Raw genomic sequence first — 7,500 nt, forward strand, 5'->3', positions numbered from 1 at the left:
TAGTGGTCGGTAAGATCATGCGCCAAATTGAACTCGTCCCGTGGGGAAACGCTGTCTTAGCTCGAGAACAAAGATAAATATGATGAATTAGACTATGCTAGGATATTTCAATTGCGTGGCCGAACTCGTCCTTCTGAAATAAGGTGCGGCGTAATAGCCAAGATCGGGGCAACTGAAAGAAATACCATTAATATGTGCATAGCTAATAAAATGCGGAGTTAGCAAGCCTGGAACGTCTGATAAGTGATAAGCGCGCTATCTCTGTTTGAGAGAATTAATTGTGACGTCAGGTTGTCAAGATCTCCGAGGCGCGGTGCACCGGAGTGCGAAAAATAACCCGTAATTCGCGGTTTATTCAATTGTGGAACCATTGATACGCGATATTAGGGTGTGAGATGCATATGCAATGGGCGTCATGCAATGAAGGCCCGATAAGTGAGGTACAGTAGCTGGAGAAAGGCAAAATTAAGCTGAAAAGCTGTAAATATGAAATGATAAGTAAACCTTTTCCTGACTGACCTAATGAACGTTTCGTTCAGTAATAACATGATAAGATATTTGGCGTTCCGATTGACCCATGAAATGTTTCGAAAGGTCGGAAACTCGGAGAGGCCTATGATGATAACATATATGTTTAATGTTGTCGAAGTCGACAATTGCTTAGAATTAAAAAAAATGACAATCATATCATACGATGATCAAAGTTACTTGCAATTAAATAATGAGATATGGAAGTAACAATAATCAATAATGCAATGAAAAATGCAAAGATAGTCGAATATGACTATACAATGAAATAGGAATAAAGCTAAGAAACGAACATGCATCTGCCAACATTTCTAGCTAAATGTGATGATAAGTCATAATATGGAGTGATGAAACATGTTAAGATATGAAATAATTGGCAAAGAGATTTAATGAATTAACAAACATAAGTCCACAAAGTCATAAAAGTGAACACAATTATAAAAACATACTGTCGAATGTTGAGAAATATGGAATTTCACAAAGACAGTTTAAATTGTAAATCCAATTATCGGATTACAATGTGACCGAGTGAGGTCAGTAGTGTGACCATTAAACGATTCACAAATGACAAAGTATGTCATGTTACAGGAGATGCAGATATATAAGTCATGCATTAGAAATATACAAACGTATATGCAGACAATAAAATAAATGAAAATGCAAAGAAAATCATAGGTAAGATATATATATATAAATTTTAATTGTCGCAAACGATTTTCTTACGAATTCACACGTGCAAGAATGACATAGGATAAGGTCACATACAGAACGCGGTCATGAAGTGACCGAGGGTCACATGTGATGCTATTTCCCAATATCACACGTTCATGAAATTGACCACAAGGGACAGAATGGTCGCGAGAAAATATAACACATTGTCAAAGTTTTATGTTCAGATTGACCATACGAACGGGTCACGGGTCAAGTGAGGTCATATGCAAAATACATTTATTTTAATGTATATTAAAGCAAGGAAAAGAAATTATATTAAAGTCCCATAATAAAAGAGCAAATATAATAAATGTTAACGCAAAGTGAATTACATTTCCACGAATACATAGTATAAACCATATTCAAGAAAGGAAAGTATGTAAATTCACAAGAAAAATAATCACACGAGATCAAATGACGAATCTGAATCATGTAATTTGATAATATATTTTTGTTCGAAGAAATACGTCATGTTAAATTTCGCATAGGAACGAAAACTTAAGAAAATCACACAGATATTAGAAATTCTATATAAGAAATTTCGAAGTTATTGCCATAAGAATATGATGTGATTTACAGTTATTTACCTAACTAACGCACAGAAAAACAAATCATGCATTGTAAGTAGAAAAATGTAATCGTAAATTCACTCAAGATAACGTAGAGCAATCAAAGCGTAGAATAACTGAATAAGTAAACGAAACAGTTATTTTATCGGTTTCGTATGAAAGACTAACGTCACACCTTTATGTGAATTTCTACGAGAATACGAATAACGTTGAAACGTTAATAATAACAAACGTAAAATAACATAGAATAATTGTTAAACTTTCGTAGCATAGTAAAAAGAACTAATAACGTACATATCGGAAGACACATAAGATAATGATGTGAAATATTACGTTACCGAATGTTAACGAAAAGTTATTTAGCGAAATTAACGAAACGATACGTATAAACAAAATTATCACTAATTAACAAAATGAGAATAGATGAAAAAAGCGTGGGAGGGAGGGTGGGGGAATGACGGGGTGGAGTTTACAATAAACAGGGAGAAAAAAATGAAATGGGGAGGGGGGGTAGGGAAACACAGGAGATACAGTGTCTAGCAACCTTCAAGTGACTTACCTTTTGTTGCTGAGAGAAGAGAAGTAGCTTCACTGCGATTGTTGTGTTCCTCTTAGTGCTTGTTCACAATCACAAAATACACACTTAGACAATACTAACGTGGCGATAATTGTCCCAACCATTACCGTATGAGGTGGGATAGACAAGGTTATTTAAGTACGCGCGAGCGGTTCACGACTTAAATAAATATTAGGTTAACATTCTACACTTTTAACCTAAAAGGAGGAGGTACTTCTCCAGATATCACTAACTATGTCACGTAGTGAAAAAATAGAACGAAGAGCCACTAGTATGCCTAAATTGTGCAAAAAAATAGAAACTAGGCCCTATCAATTTGTTATTAACCGAACAGAACCAAAATATTTGTAGCGAGCGGCCTACGAATATTTATAATCAAAGACGTTATTTAAAACTAATTAACGAAGTGAGGTTCTTATCATGCGTTATCACCAATTTATGTGACGAGCAAGATATATCAAAAGATGAATCCCATTCTGCCACCAGATTATGTGATGAGCAGAATGAATCCCACCGCTGCCACCAGTTTATGTGATGGTATTAAGATGTGTCTCTACTACTACGTTTGTGTAAATTGTATGTATCCTAAATACTAACACTATTTGTGTAATTGGCACGACGGGTCCCGTCGCTGGCACCCGAATATGTGACAAGCAGAGATTGATCTAATTCCCACACATAATATATAAAGGGATTACGTGAAACACGGTAGCTAAAACATTAACAATATATTATAAATCAAGATATATATATAACATTAATTACAAGGGAGGCACGATATATACACGCAAAGGGGAAGCTGAGCCTATCGCAAAGCTAATAATACCTAAGCTATAAGTATATCAATAACACTAATATAAATACAACACTAAGAAAGCACAACTCTAAGGAAAACACAGACAATGCACAGTATATGAAATAAGCTAAGTCACTAAAGCCACTAAAACACTGTCTACCTGGAATCCTTGAGGAGGTGAAGGGAGAGGAGGTCCCCTCGACTTGAAGGTCGAACTAATTCTGTCTAAATCTATCAATGACCTATTTTGAGGAGGATACTGGGTCAGTACGAGGGGCAGCGACAATTCTTCTAATTGGTCAGGGAGCTGCCCGACCCGGCGGTGATTGGTCCACACGGTAATGAGGGCTGGACCTAGGCCGCGGTCAACTGGTCCGAATGCCCAAGGATGATGCAGCTCGGGGCCTGTGAGAAATATTATCAAGAGGGAGTCACTAAAATCATATAACATGGAAGTTTAAGCTTTATAATGTTATAGTTCCTTTCATTTCTAGTAGTATATATATTCGTATGCGAATAAGACCTTGATATCGCTCGACCACGTTACCCCAAATCGTCCCGATTTGGTAAGAAAATTAGATATAACGAAATAAGAATGCCAAAATCAGCGATACTTAGCAGAGAAAACAGGAGATCCGTGATCAGTGGAGCTCTTGAAAATATACGAAGAGATCAGGAAATGCCGTGGCAACGTCTCGATTATTGCACAAGATCACACGGTTGTGCAATCAGTGCAGGCTTCGAGATGGGCTGCGCTGGTTACAGGATTGACACGTCTGGTTGACATGCCCTTCTGCATCCATCACTATCGTATCTGAAAAACTTTATACACGTAACTAGTGCATACGATAGTTGTAGAGGGGACAGGGTAAAGGGCGTAGGAGCAAAAATTATGCAGATGCATGTTATAAGATAATTGATAATAGTAGTTATAAATTAACTAGCTGAAAATAACATGCGGTATAAATTGAAAAGATATCAAAAGTATGTATACAATAAGTGCATTGCTAATTATTAACATATTATTATGTCATAATGTTTAAAGACAATTAAAAAATTAGCAAGTAAGTTATGCTAAGTTATAGTATATACTCATAAATTGGTATATCCAGTAATGATAAATATAGTACAAAAAAATATACAAAAGTACGACTTGCGAATAGGCATCGGGTGATGCGGTAACTTGCTTGTAGTGCGATGCAACCAACACGCGACCAAGCTCGAATCATGAGCCGTGCAAGTCCGGTATCTGTTTAAGATCAGACTGGGGAAAAGGCATTAGGAGTCCCGGGTTTCAGGATGAACCCGAGAGTTGCAACAATGCAAGGAGTTGACTGCATCAGGAACCGTATACAGCATAGAATGGTCCTGGTAGTCGACAGATATGGTAGGTACCAGCAGGAACTATCTGCAAGGTATAGCGAAATTAGTATTTCGTATTGAAAATAATCATATATGCAACATAATCATATGATTTGGCAATAACAAGAATTAGGAAGTATTTACCTGAGTTCATGTTATTTGCTGACAATACTTACGCAGTAGCAGACCGGATTCATCGAGGGATGAACTATGTGAAAAATATGTGTCTGCTTTGATAAGTGATGAGTAATGAAAAAATGATAAGTTAAGATGTAATTCTTCCATTTACTAACTGAGTCTAGTCCTTCGGGGAGTGAAGGCACGGCATATGAGCCAAGGTCAGTAGCAAATTAGGGAGAACAATGTAAATGTGTATGATGCATGTAAAAAAAAATAATAGCCAAATTACCAACCATATCTAATCCTTTAAATAGGCGTGACCGGAAGTCAAGATTTGAGGCAAAGTGGGTAAAAAAAAAATATCATGAGTATGCATATGAAAGAAAAAAAAAATATTAATCCAAATATCAACCGAATCCAGTCCTTCAATTGATTAGAAGGCACGACATTGAGTCAGATTGGATGAGACTGGAAAAATATGATGTTAATGAGAGCTGAAAGAAAAAACATATTAATATAATATTGACCTGGCGGTCGTTCCGTTGCGGAATAGGTGATTTACCTTGATTGACCATGCTAGTGGTCGGTAAGATCATGCGCCAAATTGAACTCGTCCCGTGGGGAAACGCTGTCTTAGCTCGAGAACAAAGATAAAAATGATGAATTAGACTATGCTAGGATATTTTAATTGCGTGGCCGAACTCGTCCTTCTGAAATAAGGTGCGGCGTAATAGCCAAGATCGAGGCAACTGAAAGAAATACCATTAATATGTGCATAGCTAATAAAATGCGGAGTTAGCAAGCCTGGAACGTCTGATAAGTGATAAGCGCGCTGTCTCTGTTTGAGAGAATTAATTGTGACGTCAGGTTGTCAAGATCTCCAAAGGCGCGGGCACCGGAGTGCGAAAAATTAGACCCGTAATTCGCGGTTTATTCAATTGTGGTACCATAGATACGCGATATTAGGGTGTGAGATGCATATGCAATGGGCGTCATGCAATGAAGGCCTGATAAGTGAGGTACAGTAGCTGGAGAAAGGCAAAGTTAAGCTGAAAAGCTATAAAATATGAAATGATAAGTAAACCTTTTCCTGACTGTCCTAGTGAACGTTTCGTTCAGTAATATCATGATAAGATATTTGGCGTTCCGATTGACCCATGAAATGTTTCGAAAGGTCGGAAACTCGGAGAGGCCTATGATGATAACAAATTGCTTAATGTTGTCGAAGTCGACAATTGCTTAAAAATAAAAATAATGACAATCATATCATATGATGATTATAGTTACTTGCAATTAAACAATGAAATATGGAAGTAACAATAATCAATAATGCAATGAAAAATGCAAAGATAGTCGAATATGACTATACAATGAAATAGAAATAAAGCTAAGAAACGAACATGCATCTGTCAACATTTCTAGCTAAATGTGATGATAAATCATAATATGAAGTGATGAAACATGTTAAGATATGAAATAATTGTCAGAGAGATTGTAATGAATTAACAATCATAAGTCCACAAAGTAAAAAAAGTGAACACAATTACCAAAACATATACTGTCGAATGTTGAGAATTATATAGAATTTCACAAAGACAGTACAAATTGTTAATCCAATTATCGGATTACAGATGACCGTTGTGAGGTCAGAAGTGTGACCATTGAACGATTCACAAATGACAAAGTATGTCACGTTACAGAAGATGCAGATATATAGTCATGCATTAAGAAATATATAAACGTATATGCAGACAATAAAATAAATTAAAATGTAGAGAAAATCATAGTAAGACACATATATAATTTTAATTGTCGCAACGATTTTCTTTCGAATTCACACGTGCAAGAATGACATAGGATAAGGTCACATACAGAACGCGGTCATAAAGTGACCGAAAGGTCACGTGTGAAACCATTTTCCAAGATAACACGGACATGAAATTGACCATAAGGGACAGAATGGTCGCGAGAAAATGAACACATTGTCAAAGTTTTATGTTCAGATTGACCATACGAACGGGTACGGGTCAAGTGAGGTCAGGTCATATGCAAAATACATTTAATAATTAAATGCATATTAAAGCAAGAATTAAAGAAATTATATTAAAGTCTAATAATAAAAGAGCAAATATATTAAATGCTAACGGAAAGTGAATTACATTTCCACGAATACATAGTATAAACCATATTCAATAAAGGAAAATATATAAATTCACAAGAAAAATAATCACACGAGATCAAGTAACGAATCTGAAACGTGTAACTGAATATATTTTTGTTCGAAGAAATACGATATGTTAAATTTCGCATAGAAACGAAAACGTAAGAAAATCACACAGACATCAGAAATTCTACATAAGAAATTTCGAAGTTATTGCCATAAGAATATGATGTGATTTACAGTTATATACTTAACTAACGCACATAAAAACAACTCATGCATCATACGTAGTAAAATGTAATCGTAAATACACACAAGATAACGTAGAGCAATCAAAGCGTAGAATAATAGAATAAGTAAACGAAACATAGTTAATTTATCGGTTTCGTATGAAAGACTAATGTCACACCTTTATGTGAATTTCTACGAGAATACGAATAACCTTGAAACGTTAATAATAGCAAACGTAAGATAACATAGAATAATTGGTAAACATTCGTATCATAGTAAAAAGAACGAATAACGTACACATCGGGAGACATAAAATAAGGATGTGAGATTATTACGATACCGAATATTATCGAAAAGTTATTTAGTGAAATTAACGAAACGATACGTAGAAAAAATATCACTAATTAACAAAATGAGAGTAGATGAAAAAAAGCGTGGGAGGGAG

This window comes from Penaeus japonicus, unplaced genomic scaffold (assembly GCF_977035675.1).
Source record: "Penaeus japonicus unplaced genomic scaffold, GWHDUDI00000001_assembly GWHDUDI00000017, whole genome shotgun sequence".
Taxonomy (NCBI): domain Eukaryota; kingdom Metazoa; phylum Arthropoda; class Malacostraca; order Decapoda; family Penaeidae; genus Penaeus; species Penaeus japonicus.